Here is a 13,874-nt window from a genome sequence, read left to right as displayed (position 1 = left end):
CACCAGCCCAGCTCTGCCTGAATCTGGCTGCGCTATGGCTGCAGGGTGACCTGGGGTGGTCACCTGTTCTTCCTGATCACCTTTTGCCCTTCCAGATGTAGAAATGCCAGGCACATCTCAGTGTGGCCCAGAGACACAGCCCAGCCCAGGGACCACAGGGCCTCCTGAACTTCAGCAGAGGGCCCAGGGGGCTGGGGGTGCAGGGCGCTGAAGCCTGTAGCTGGGAGTCCTGCACTGGATCTCTCCACAGCGTGGGGAGGGAGATCCTAGGGGAATCTCTGAGTGGTGCCCACAGTGGGCAGTGGGTGGGGTTCAGGGAGCCCAGAGGAGACATCACAGGTGTCATGACTCAGACAGAGTGTCCTGCCTCGGAGAGGCCGATCCTCAGCTCAAACTTAAGATGATGGGGCACCGGGAGTAGCAGGGGCTAAGGGCCAGACCTGGCATGGGGCAGGAAGCCACACCGCTCCACCCCCGCCCATCTTGAGAGGCTGGGATAGGGTGGATGGGGTATGAGTAGGTCACACACACACACACAAAATCCCCGGTTAGAGAAAATCTGAGAAAACTGATCTGGGGCCAGGATTCAAGACAGCCAGACGGGGAAAGCCAGGCAGGAAACCAAGGCAAGAATCCTTCCAAGGAGAAAGAAGCTGGCCGGGGGCCTGGAAAGGGGCAGGGTCATGTAGCTCAGGTTTTGTCCCGGAGATGGCTTCACCAGCAGCCCCTACCACCCCAGGGCTGAGGTGAGAGAGGGCCACACCCCATCCCTGTTATCAGGGCAGGCTGGGCTGCGCAATGGGCCTCTCTCAAGTTCCTGGGCGACAGGGATCTGTTTTACCTTCTTTCTCGCTCCTGTGGGAACTTTGGAGGAGGTTTGCCGCAAAGCTGAACTCGTGCATTCTTTTATGATTGTAGGTTTTTTTTTTTTTAATTGGGCTACATATACATTTTATAACTTTTTTCTTTTTTCTTTTGAGACAAAGTTTCACTTTGTTGCCCAGAGTGGAGTGCAGTGGCAGGATCTCTGCTCACTGCAACCTCTGCCTTCCCGATTCAAGCAATTCTCATGCCTCAGCCTCCTGAGTAGCTGGGATTACAGGTGCCTGCAACCACACCCAGCTGATTTTTTTGTATTTTAGTAGACACAAGGTTTCACCATGTTGCCCAGGCTGATCTCTAATTCCTGAGCTCAGGCAATCCACCAGTCTCGGCCTCCCAAAGTGCTGGGATTACAGGCGTGAGCCACCACGCAGAGCCTGAACCCCTGCACCTGGCCAACTTTTTTCTTACAAAAGAAATACATGTTCATTTCAGGAAATAGAGATAAAAATGTTTTTAAAGGGCTAATGACTCAACTTTTTACCCACCACCAAATGTTATCCTCTGCATCTATAGTCAGTATTTAAAGTATTTAAACAACAGTACAGTCATTCTGCAAACATTGTTTTGTAGCTGGAATTTGACTTCTGGTTAGAAAGAACTTCAAATTGTGCTGCAAAGCTGGGATCTTGCCCAGGGTCATCAGCACTGTCCCTGATGCACCTCTGTGCCATGGCATCCTGGAAAACTTGGGCTTTCCGCTCTGCTTGGCCAGGAGATGGTGGGGGTTTGTGCGAGACGAGCACTAATTTGATACTGCACCAAGCACTGGCCGTGAGACAGCGGGGGTGGGTGGGCGGCAGGCTACCCCATGTCGCTCCGTTCCTGTTAACTCTCTGGCCAAGACAAAGGGGCTGGGGCTGTGGACTGAATGCTTGTGTCCCCCCAGATTCCTATGTTGAAATCCTAGCCCCCAAGATGATGCTATTAGGATACAGGGCCTTTCGGGACGTGCTTCAGCCGTGAAGACTGAGCCCTCGTGAAGGGTTCGTGACCTTACATAGGGGACCCCGGAGAGCTGCCTAGCCCCTTGGGATGCAGCGAGAAAGCACCACCCACGAACCGGGAAATGAGCCCTCACGAGACACCAGATCTGCTGGTGCCTTGATCTTGGACTTCCCGGCCTCCAGAACTGTAAGCAATAACCTTGTTGTTTACAGGCCCCCCGGTCTGTGGTGTCCAGTTGTGGCAGCCACATGGACGGGGAAGACAGCTGATGAACGTAACACCTGCCTTTTCTCACCTGTGTGGCCCTACTTACGCTCACCCCATGCCAATCACTCAGTTATTTCAGGCAAAGCAGCTTCTCAGGGACAAAAAGGTACATGCTGGGGTCCAGGGAGAGGCCTCACATCCACATGCTGGGTGCCCGCGGGTCCAGGGAGAGACCTCACATCCACATGCTGGGGTCCCTGCAGGAGCAGGGAGAGGCCTCACATCCACATGCTGGGTCCCCGCGGGTCCAGGGAGAGGCCTCACATTCACATGCTGGGGTCCCTGCAGGAGCAGGGAGAGGCCTCACATCCACTGGCTGTGTGGGGAGGTAAAGTATGGCTGTTCGTTTATTTTCCAAATGTCCTCGGCACTTACATGTGCCTGCCCTGTGCTAGGCCAGGGCGTGTAGAGAGGAAACCAACCCAGTTTCCACCCTTGAGGAGCTTATAGCTCACAGTCTAGCAGGCAAACACACACACAGAAAATAGGGAGTGGCATTCCAATTCTAACTGAATTTTATAAGTTGGAAGGCATTCAGCTGCATTGGGTGGGGAAGGGCACGCTGGGTGTAAGGCCAGCTGAAGCAAAGGCCAGGTAAGAAAAGCAGGCCAGGCTGGGCGCAGTGGTTCACACCTGTAATCCTAGCACTTTGGGAGGCCTAGCGGGAGGATCATTTGAGGTTAGAAGTTCAAAACCAGCCTGGCCAACATGGTGAAACTCCATCTCTACTAAAAATACAAAAAAAAATCAGCCAGGCGTGGTGGTCGGTGCCTTCAGTCCCAGCTACCCGGGAGGCTGAGGCAGAAGAATCACTTGTACCTGGGTTTGTACCTGGGAGGCGGAGATTGCAGTGAGCCCAGGTCACACCTCTTCACTCCAACCTACCTGACAGAATGAGATTGTCTCAAAAAAAAAAAAAAAAAAAAAAAAAAAAAAAGAAAAAGGAAAGAAAGAAAAAGAAAGAAAAGAAAAGAAAAAAGGCACAGGGAGCGAGCAGTGCCGATTCTGCACACACCTTGTCTAGAACCAAACGCCCACAGGGTCCAAGCAGGTAATGTAAGGAAGGACGGTGAGTGTGAGGGGGCAACAGAGCACCGAAGCGGGTTGCCGCTGCCGACTGGAGCGGGGAGAGTGGCAGCTTTTATTCCCTTATTTGTCCCACCCACGTTCTGTTTTTGTCCTATCAGAATACCCTTTTCTCTATCCTTCCCGGATTGGCTACTTTTAGAATTCTGCTGACTGGTGCGTTTTACAGAGCGCTGATTGGTGCGTTTTACACAGCGCTGGTTGGTGCGTTTTACAGAGCGCTGATTGGTGCGTTTTACACAGCGCTGGTTGGTGCGTTTTACACAGTGCTGATTGGTGCGTTTGGTGCGTTTTACGGAGCGCTGGTTGGTGCATTTTTACAGAGCGCTGATTGGTGCGTTTTACAGAGCGCTGATTGGTGCATTTTACAGAGCGCTGATTGGTGCGTTTTACAGAGCGCTGATTGGTGCGTTTTACAGAGTGCTGATTGGTGCGTTTTATAAACCTCTTGTAAGACGGGGAAGTTCCCTAAGTCCCACTGGACCCAGGAAGTCCAGCCGGCGTCACCTCTCAGTGGGGACTGAGGTCATGTGCCCCATTTAAAACTCTTCCTGGTACCAAAAAAGGCAGAAGGCTGGTCACTGAGTGGAGCCCAGTGTGAGGCGAGGGCGCAGTGTGGAGCTGGGTAGGAAGCCTGTAAGAGCCGCTTTTGAATAATTAAAGGTAGGTGTTTCAAATTGTGTTTATTTGCCCATTCTGTAAATAGACCTTTCCTGAAAGGCCGAAGCCACGTGCTCCTGGGGGCAGAGGTTTGCAGCCGGCCCTGACCGAGGGCTGGGGAAGGCCCAGTGGCTCAGATGTGCTGAGGGGGAGAGGGGCACTTGCCATCACGTTGGGCCCTCTGCCCCATGGAGCCTCTTGTGTTGTTGGGGACTTCTCCCTATAGAACCGCAGCGGGGGCCGGGCGCGGTGGCTCAAGCCTGTAATCCCAGCACTTTGGGAGGCCGAGACGGGCGGATCACGAGGTCGGAGATCGAGACCATCCTGGCGAACACGGTGAAACCCCGTCTTTACTAAAAAATACAAAAAATTAGCCTGGCGAGGTGGCGGGCGCCTGCAGTCCCAGCTACTCGGGAGGCTGAGGCAGGAGAATGGCGTAAACCCGGGAGGCGGAGCTTGCAGTGAGCTGAGATCCGGCCACTGCACCCCAGCCTGGGCGACAGAGCGAGACTCCGTCTCAAAAAAAAAAAAAAAAAAAAAAAAAAAAAAAGAACCGCAGCGGGAGCCGGCCCTGGAGCACTTGCCTGGGGCTTGAAGGCTGGGCAGTGCCCCAGCAGAGTGGGTGACAGGGGTTCGTTCGTTAGGTAAAGAGTTTCAACGCTGTGGGCCACATTAGATCTCTTCCCTGTTGCATATTCTTCTTTGTGCATTTTTTTGTTACTGTTTTTGACTTGTCTTTCACAATCCTTTAAAAATATGAAACCATTCTTGGCTGGCTGTCTGGGCATAGAAAAACAGGCCAGAATCAGGATTTGGCCTTGTGGGCTGTGGGCTGTGAGTCCTTTCTTTAATGCCAGTGCTCAACCCAGGCCTGGCCACGGAGTCCAACCCTCAGTGGAGGGTGTCTGCACTGTGCCGCTTGGGGGCTGCATGTGAGGGACCTGTGTGTGAGGGACCTGTGTGTGAGGGACCTGTGTGTGAGGGACCTGTGTGTGAGGGACCTGTGTGTGGCTGCCGTTGGCAGGGCGTGAGGAGTTCACACACTCAGTGGGAAGCCCTGAGAACCTGGCTCAGGAAACCAGCAGGGTTCCAGAGCAGCCTGGTGCCCAGAGGCCTCCAGGACAGCAGCCTAGTGGGGGGCGCTGGCTGCACAAGGGCTATTGTGGCCAGCAAAGGGCCGCGTGTGCGTGCTTTCCCAGGAAGATGCGTGTGTGCTCTGGGGTTACGGCCGCCCTGGCCAGGAGCCCCGGGGGAAGCAGCCCCGAGTGTGAGGAACTCCAGGCTTCCCAGAGCACATGCCCCAGAGGGGCTGCTCTATGCAGGCCTGGGAGCCCGGAATCGCCTGGCCACTCACTCAAGGCACCGTGGTGATTGTGGAGGGGGGGGCCCTGCCCTGGCAGGTTTGCATTCTTCTGAGGGGCCTACTTTTGGCTCTCTTGACCTAAACTTTGCCTCTGTGCCAATGTTTACCCTGCACCCCTGCAGATCCCCTCTCCACCCACTCGTCCTTCTCTGTGCCCTGTGAATCTGGCTTCATCAGGGGTCCAGGGCCCTCTGGCTTCTGGTGGGGCTTTGGCTGACGAATGACACCCAGCAGGAGGTCCAGGAAGGGTGGGGAGTGAGGTCAGGATATTTGCCCTCCAGGAGGCGACTGAATGTCTTCCGTGGGCCTCAGGTTCCGTCTGGTTGTCTCTCCCCCTGCTACACTCTCGGGGTCCAGCCCCTTCAGGTCTAGGAGTGGCCTTGCTCCAGCTGGGCAGCCCCTTACACCTGCATGCTCCTCAGTCACTCTGTCCAAGGCTGCAACCTCGGGGCCCCAGCTGTCTGTCTGTCCAGGACCGTCCTGGTTCTAGCACTGAAATTCCCACGTCCCAGGGAACCCCTCAGTCCTGGACAAACCGGAACAGTTGTCACTCTGGCTGCCACCTGTTTCCTTGCATTCTTGTCGAATAAGCTGAGAGTAAGAAAGGCCCAAGTTTGGGCCCAGGCGCAGTGGCTCACGCCTGTAATCCCAGCACTTTGGGAGGCCGAGGCGGGTGGTTCACGAGGTCAGGAGTTTAAGACCAGCCTGGCCAAGATGGTGAAACTTGTCTCTACTAAAAATACAAAAAATTAGCCGGTGCTGCTGGCAGGCAGCTGGAATCCCAGCTACTCAGGAGGCTGAGGCAGAGAATTACTTGAATCCGGGAGACAGAGGTTGCAGTGAGCCAAGATCACGCGACCGTACTCTAGCCTGCACGACAGTGTGAGACTGTCTCAAAACAAACAAACAAAACAAAAAAAAAACAAAACAGCCCCAAGGTTGGACTCCCCCAGTGTCTCAGGACCGGAAGTTTGGACTCCCAGTGTCTCAGGACCAGTGTGAGAAGTGCAGCAGTTGCTAAGTACTGAGTGTGGCTTTTTCTTCAAGGGGGTTGCCTCCAAATTCTTCCTGTCCCACTGCCTAGCCTGGGTGCTGGCTGTGCTACCTGCCTGGGGTTCCTGCCTGGCCCGTAGGCAGCTGAGCCAGCGACACCACGTACTGCAGATGTCCTACCGATCCAGGGCTGGGGGGTGGGTAGGAGAAGTAGGGAGCGCTTTGAGTGTGGTGGTGAATATCTCGTCTGAGTCTGGCAGTGGCATTTGGCTATAATTCTTAGAACTCATGACAGGGACAGAGGTTGGAGGCTTGGGACCCAGGACGCTTCTGGTGTCTCTCTCCAGACAGCGGGTTTTGGGTGAGCCATGCAGACAGGCAATGGGCGGCATCCCAAGCAAGCGTCAGCCCAGCACCAAGGGGCATGGGCCAGACCCCAGAGCATGCCTGGAGCCACTCCCTGCCTGCTGCACGGCCTCGTTTCCCTGTGCGTCTAGACAGCTGGGTGGGACATGAGACTCTCCCAGCCTCTGCTGGTGCAGGTAGGAGGCTTAGGGAGGTAGGAGGCTTGTCCACTAAGTGAGCCAGCAATGGTACCTTCTGTGACCAACAGGCGGGGGGGTCGTCTGTGCCTGTTTCCCTCTCCACTGGGGACAGCACCCTGACTTCTTCTGTGGAATCACCCCTTCTCTGCACTTAGTCCGCTGGATCGTGAGGGGCCGATCAACACGGTCTGGCTCCAGGCTGGACCAGGGACCTAAATCAGCCTGATGAGAACCAGCACGTGTCGTCTCGGAGGAGTTCAGAAAAGAGAGGGCCCCTTTCCCACAGACTTACTAAGGTGTTAGAATGCAAGACCGGGCTTTTGCTTGTGGGGTTTCAGCTTGATCCAAGTGGAGAGACTCTGAGAGTGGGGATAAAACAGGAAAGAAGATCTGTGTGCCTGGATCCAGCCCTTCCTGTAGCCACGCTTGCCTAGGCTTCTCTGTCACCCAGGCTGGAGTGCAGTGGTACAATTTGGGCTCGCTGCAACCTCCACCTTCCAGGCTCAAGCGGTCCTCCCATCTCAGCTTCCCCAGTAGCTGGGACCACAGGCACACACCACTGCGTCCATCTAATTTTTGTATTTTTTGTAGAGATAGGGTCTCACCATGTTGCTCAGGATGGTCTCAAACTCCTGAGTTCAAGTGATCCGCCCGCCTTGGCCTCCCGAAGTGCTGGGATTACAGGTGTGACCCACCGCACCCGGCCTTCTAGGGCTTTTTGTTCCTCGCTTGGATGGGGGCCTTGGCTTGCCTGGCGAGGTTGACCCTTGTCCCCAGGGACTTCTGCACCGTTTACCCTCTCCTCTGGCCTTCGCTGCCCTGGGCCTGGCAGTGTTTAGAGGTCTTCAGGCCGGGCGCGGTGGCTCACGCCTGTAGTCCCAGCACTTTGGGAGGCCGAGGCGGGCAGATCACGAGGTCAGGAGATCGAGACCATCCTGGCTAACACGGTGAAACCCCGTCTCTACTAAAAAATACAAAAAAACTAGCCGGGTGCAGTGGCGGGCGCCTGTAGTCCCAGCTACTCGGGAGGCTGAGGCAGGAGAATGGGGTGAACCCAGGAGGCGGAGCTTGCAGTGAGCCGAGATCTGGCCACTGGGCTCCAGCCCGGGCGACAGAGCGAGACTCCGCCTCAAAAAAAAAAAAAAAAAAAGAGGTCTTCCAAGCAGTCTGCCCAGTCACTCAGGCGTTCGTTATCTTCATGCACCCTGCACGGTGGAGGTGGGCCCTTGCCTTCCGGGAAACCTTCCTGTGATACGGTCTGTAAGCGCTGATCTTCGTGAAGTTCCTTGAGGTTTCTCATGGGATGCTGGTAGCACTACCACCTGTTGACACCATCTGTGCGATGACTGACGCCCTAACTTTAGTTTTCCATGGAGCACTGAGAGTGCAGGTCTCACAGCCCATGAAGGACCAGGAAGCCCATTGCTGGAGAAGCCCTGAGTGCTCACTGGCGTCTGCTCCGTCCCTTCACATCAGTGAGTGGCACCGTTGCTAGGGGTGGAGATTTTCTTTACCCAGCCTGACTGACATAAAGGGAGCTCGTAATGACTCTAGGAGGGAAAACGCCTCCCGGGTGTATTCATAGACAAGACAAGCCAATAAAACGGGGCTTCCCCATTCTGAGGATGTGGCAACGTGTTGCTTATGTTTGGAAATAACTAGACCCATTCACAAAACTCATCTTCCTTTTCTTGTAAATGGAAACCACTTTTTTACTTTCTTTTCTCAATAGTGTTATCTTCAGAAAATCTTTCTGATCTTAAAGGATATGTATACACACATATATTTTTGTTTTGAAAAATTTCAAGCATACACAAAAATAATCTGACGAATACTCATCACCCAGAGTCAGCTATTATCAACATTTGGCCTGTCTTGCTCCGTCTGTCCCTACAGTTTTTGCTTTGTTTTGGTTTGCTGGACCAAATCCTGATATGGTTTGATTTGCTAATACAGGCATACCTCATTTTATTGTACTTTGCCTTATTGTATTTTTCAAATATTGAATTTTTCACTAAATTGAAGTTTTGTGGCAACTCTGCATTGAGCAAGTCTATCGGCGCCATTTTTTCAACAGCCTGTACTTACTTTGTGTCTCTGTGTTAGCATCTTCTAGCAATAAAGTATTTTAAGATTGAGATATGTGCATTTTTTACACACAATGCTATTGCACACTTAATAGACTATAGTAGACCGGGCACAGTGGTTCACACCTATAATCCCAGCACTTTGGGAGGTCAAGGCGGGCTGATCACAAGGTCAAGAGTTCGAGACCAGCCTGACCAACATGCTGAAACCCCGTCTCTCCTAAAAATACAAAATTAGCAAGGCGTGGCAGCGTGCGCCTGTAGTCCCAGCTACTCAGGAGGCTGAGGCAGGAGAATCCCTTGAACCTGGGAAGCGGAGTTGCAGTGAGCTGAGATGGAGCCACTGCACTCCTGCCAGGGCAATAGAGCAAGACTCTGTCTCAAAATAATAATAATAATAGACCATAGTATAAACATAACTTTTGTTGTTGTTGTTGTTTTGAGACAGAGTCTCACTGTTTCGCCCAGGCTGGAGTGTAGTGGTGTGATCTCGAGAGGCTCACTACAACCTCTGCCTCCCGGGTTCAAGGGATTCTCCTGCCTCAGCCTCCTGAGTAGCTGGGACGACGCCTGGCTAAGTTTTGTATTTTTAGTAGAGACGGGGTTTCACCATTTTGGCCAGGTTGGTCTCGAACTCCTGACCTCAGATGATCCACTTGTCTCGGCCTCCCAAAGTGCTAGGATTATAGGCGTGAGCCAATGTGCCTGGCCTAAACGTGACTTTTATATACACTGGGAAACCAAAAAACTTGTGTGACTCACTTTATTACAATACTCACTTTATTGTGATGGTCTGGAACCAAACACAAAGTATCTCCCAGGCATGCCTGTAATTCATGGTGTGGATTTTAAAGTAAAGACTCTTATGACCACAATACCAGTATTGCAGCAAACAAAACTCATAATACCTTAATAGTATCTAACACTCACTTCCTATTCCTACTTCCTCGATTGTCTCAAAAATATCTTTTTACAGCTTGTTGGTTGAAATCAGTGTACAAACAGCATCTACACATGGCTAGTATGTTTCTAAGACTTGTAAAATATGTAATCCATGAGAACATTCACAACTTCCCCATGCCATTCGCTCTCCCATCTTGGGATGGTCTGAGGGTAGCAAGCGTCTTTACAGCCTGCAAACCATGTGTAACTGTGCTCCCATGAACATCCATTTCCTGCCTGGCGGGGAGCAGGCACTGAGACTGTGTGGGTACCACGTGCTGCCGGAAAAGCAGCAGCCCAGGGCCCACAGCCCAGAGTGGCAGGAGATGTGAAGACAAGGGAGGGACGGGCAAAAGTACCAGTGCATGGTGAAGACAAAGGAGGGACGGGCAAAAGTGCCAGTGCACGCAAGAGGCGGCTGCAGGGTGGGGACAGTCCTGGCCCCATAGTTGGGCTGGCCAGGGCCGAGCCTTGACTCGCTGCAGCTTCGAGCCTCTGGCATTCTCCTCTTCCATCAGACGGAGGCAGCCGGCACTCCCATACACTGCTGGGGAGAGTATCCATGGATACAACTTTTTTTTTTTTTTTTTCAGACGGAGTCTCTCTGTCATCCAGCCTGGAGTGCGGTGGCGCGATCTCAGCTCACTGCAACCTCCGCCTCCCAGGCTCGAGAGATTCTCAAGCTGGGATTACAGGCATGCACCACCATGCCTGACTAATTTTTGTATTTTTAGTAGAGATAGAGTTTCACTATGTTGACCAAGCTGGTCTCGAACTCCTGGCCTCAAGTGATCCTCCCACCTCGGCCTCCCAAAGTGCTGGGAGTACAACTTTCTAGAGAGAAATTTGGCAGTATGTATGAAATACCTTAAAATGTCTATTTTCTGACACATGTTCTAATGGGATAATGAACAACCGGGCAAAAAATATTCAAGATGTTCGCCTGGTGCTGTTTATACTTAGCAAACATTGAAGATAACCCACATCCATCAATAGGGACGGGTTATGTGAAGAATGGAACATGCCCACGAGGAAATGTCACACAGCCCTGAGACTCAGACACAGGCCGTATTACTAAACAGAAAAAGAGGGCTACAGCAACGCTGTTGTATTGCATAGTCCTCATTGTGTTTTTGTTTTATTTTGAGCAGCTTTATTGAGATAGAATTCACATACATACAATTCACCCACTTAAAGTGTACAAAATAGGGAGTGCTGGTGAGAGGGTACGGTTTTGTTAGAGGGGGAAATGTGTGCTGGAGACCTCAGGTACAGCGTGTGTATACTGGAAAATTGCTAATGCTTTCACCACAAAAACAAAGCAAAACACCACAAACCCCAATAACAATGTGTAGTGATGGAGATGTTGGTTGGTTGGTGGTGGTCATCTCACAATATCTATCTGTACAATAACAATGTGTAGTGATGGAGATGTTGGTTGGTTGGTGTTGGTCATCTCACAATGTCTATCTGTACAATAACGATGTGAAGTGATGGATGTGTTGGTTGGTTGGTGGTGGTCATCTCACAATGTCTATCTGTACAATAACGATGTGAAGTGATGGATGTGTTGGTTGGTTGGTGGTGGTCATCTCACAATGTCTATCTGTACAATAACGATGTGAAGTGATGGAGATGTTGGTTGGTTGGTTGGTGTTGGTCATCTCACAATGTCTATCTGTACAATAACGATGTGTAGTGATGGAGATGTTGGTTGGTTGGTGTTGGTCATCTCACAATGTCTGTCTGTACAATAACGATGTGAAGTGATGGAGATGTTGGTTGGTTGGTGGTGGTCATCTCACAATGTCTATCTGTACAATAACGATGTGAAGTGATGGAGATGTTGGTTGGTTGGTTGGTGTTGGTCATCTCACAATGTCTATCTGTACAATAACGATGTGTAGTGATGGAGATGTTGGTTGGTTGGTGTTGGTCATCTCACAATGTCTATCTGTACAATAACGATGTGAAGTGATGGATGTGTTGGTTGGTTGGTGTTGGTCATCTCACAATGTCTATCTGTACAATAACGATGTGTAGTGATGGAGATGTTGGTTGGTTGGTGTTGGTCATCTCACAACGTCTGTCTGTACAATAACGATGTGTAGTGATGGAGATGTTGGTTGGTTGGTGTTGGTCATCTCACAACGTCTGTCTGTACAATAACGATGTGTAGTGATGGAGATGTTGGTTGGTTGGTGGTGGTCATCTCACAATGTCTATCTGTAGCAAAACATCACACTGTACACCACAAATATGCACAATTTTCATTTGTCAATTATGCCACAGTAAAACTGGGGAGAAAATAAAGCATACAGTTCAGTGTCATCTAGTATATGACCAGAGTTGTGCAACCATCACCACCATCAATTCCAGAAACATTTTCATCATCCTTCAACCAAAAAAAATTGGGAACCTCTGAATCTGGAGGAAAGGCTTCTTGACCGTGGTGCTCCTGGAAGCGGAAAGGCTGGCCCCTTGCCTGCGAGAAGCAGCGTGGTTTTCCTGTCCTGCCTGCAGAGTGGCGAGTGGCAGGCCTGTAAGCAGGGCCGGGGGAATGCTGTGAGTCCAGGGGGCCGTGGAGGCATGTGCCAGGCCTTTGTCCTGGAGCCCTGACAGGCTGGACAGGACCACACCTACAGAAGTGTAATGAGCTGGACCTCCCCTCCCACCACCAGCTCCTCTCAGGGGTCCCTGGTGCCTCCCCCATCTGCCCAGCCTGCTGAGTTGGGGTCACGGGCCTCCTGACCATGGCACCAGCCTGTCTGGCTAGTCGCTCCTTGGCAGAGAAGTCAGGGCAGGGAGAACAAGAGGCTCTGTGTCCTCTAGGGGTGCAAACTGCCCCACATCACGATCTCAATCAGTGGAGTGAAATGATTTGGACTTTCTCATGAGGCTGCAGATGTTGGTGAGCAAAAATAACTGAAAACAAGCCAGCATCCAGACTCCTAGCCTTCCAGCCTGGCACGTCCAAGTGGTCCCAGTGCATGGATGGAGTCACAGCAGAGATCCTGATGGCAGGGGCCACTTTCCTGAAAGGGACTCGCCAACCCTGTCTTGGCTCCCACTGACCCTAAACGTAGGCAGGTCACAGTGACTGCCCACGCGGGGGTCCTAGATCCTGACTGTCATGAGACTTCGTGCCAGGTATCTCTGCACCTGCTGCCTGGAAAACCATTTGAGGTGCCACACTGTTCTCTCACTGGCCAACAAGAAGATCCCTGGCCGGGCACCGTCGCTCATGCCTGTAATCCCAGCTCTTTGGGCGGCCAAGGCAGGCAGATCACGAGGTCAGGAGATGAGACCATCCTGGCTAACACAGTGAAACCCCGTCTCTACTAAAACTACAAAAAAATTAGCCGGGCGAGGTGGCGGGCGCCTGTGGTCCCAGCTACTCGGGAGGCTGAGGCAGGAGAATGGCGTGAACCCAGGAGGCGGAGGTTGCAGTGAGCCAAGATGGCGCCACTGCCCTCCAGCCTGGGCGACAGAGTGAAAAAAAAAAGAAAATCCTTGTAGTGTGTGACTGCGGTGCCTCGATGGATCACAGTGATGGACCCCAAGATCCCCACTGAGCACAAGGCTTTCCTGGCCCGCTCCTGCCTTCTCCTCCCGGCTTCTGTCCCCTGACTCTGAGTGTAGCCTGAAGTCCCTCCCAGCACAGGCCTCAAGCCTGTGGAGCAGAGCTCACCCCAAATCAGCTGAAGCCAAAAAGAAAGGAAATGTCCTGTTCCCGAGACTGGGTCCAGGGCTCAGGTCGCTCTTCCTGGTGCCAGCCACCGTGCCTAGGAGTAGAGGGTCACTGGAGCCAGTCTACTCCTGGCTTGATGCTGTGCAACTGGGAGAAAAACTCAAAGTGGTGCAAGTCCAAAGGGGACTTAATTAGTTCACATAACGGAAAAATTCATGGGGCAGGTGCAGGCGCGGCTGGATCCAGGCACTCAGATACTGAAGGCTCCTCTTCCCTCCGTCTCTCAGCTCTGCTTTTCTCTGTGCTGCTTTAGGTCAGCTTTCTTTGCCTGGTGGCCCTGGAAGTTCCAGGCTTGTATCCTACTGACTTAGCAACCCCAGTGGACAGCGAGCACCCGTCTCCAAAGGTTC

The sequence above is a fragment of the Macaca thibetana genome, chromosome 6 (genome assembly GCF_024542745.1).
Source record: "Macaca thibetana thibetana isolate TM-01 chromosome 6, ASM2454274v1, whole genome shotgun sequence".
NCBI lineage: Eukaryota > Metazoa > Chordata > Mammalia > Primates > Cercopithecidae > Macaca > Macaca thibetana.
Note: the sequence above shows the minus strand (reverse complement) of the source record.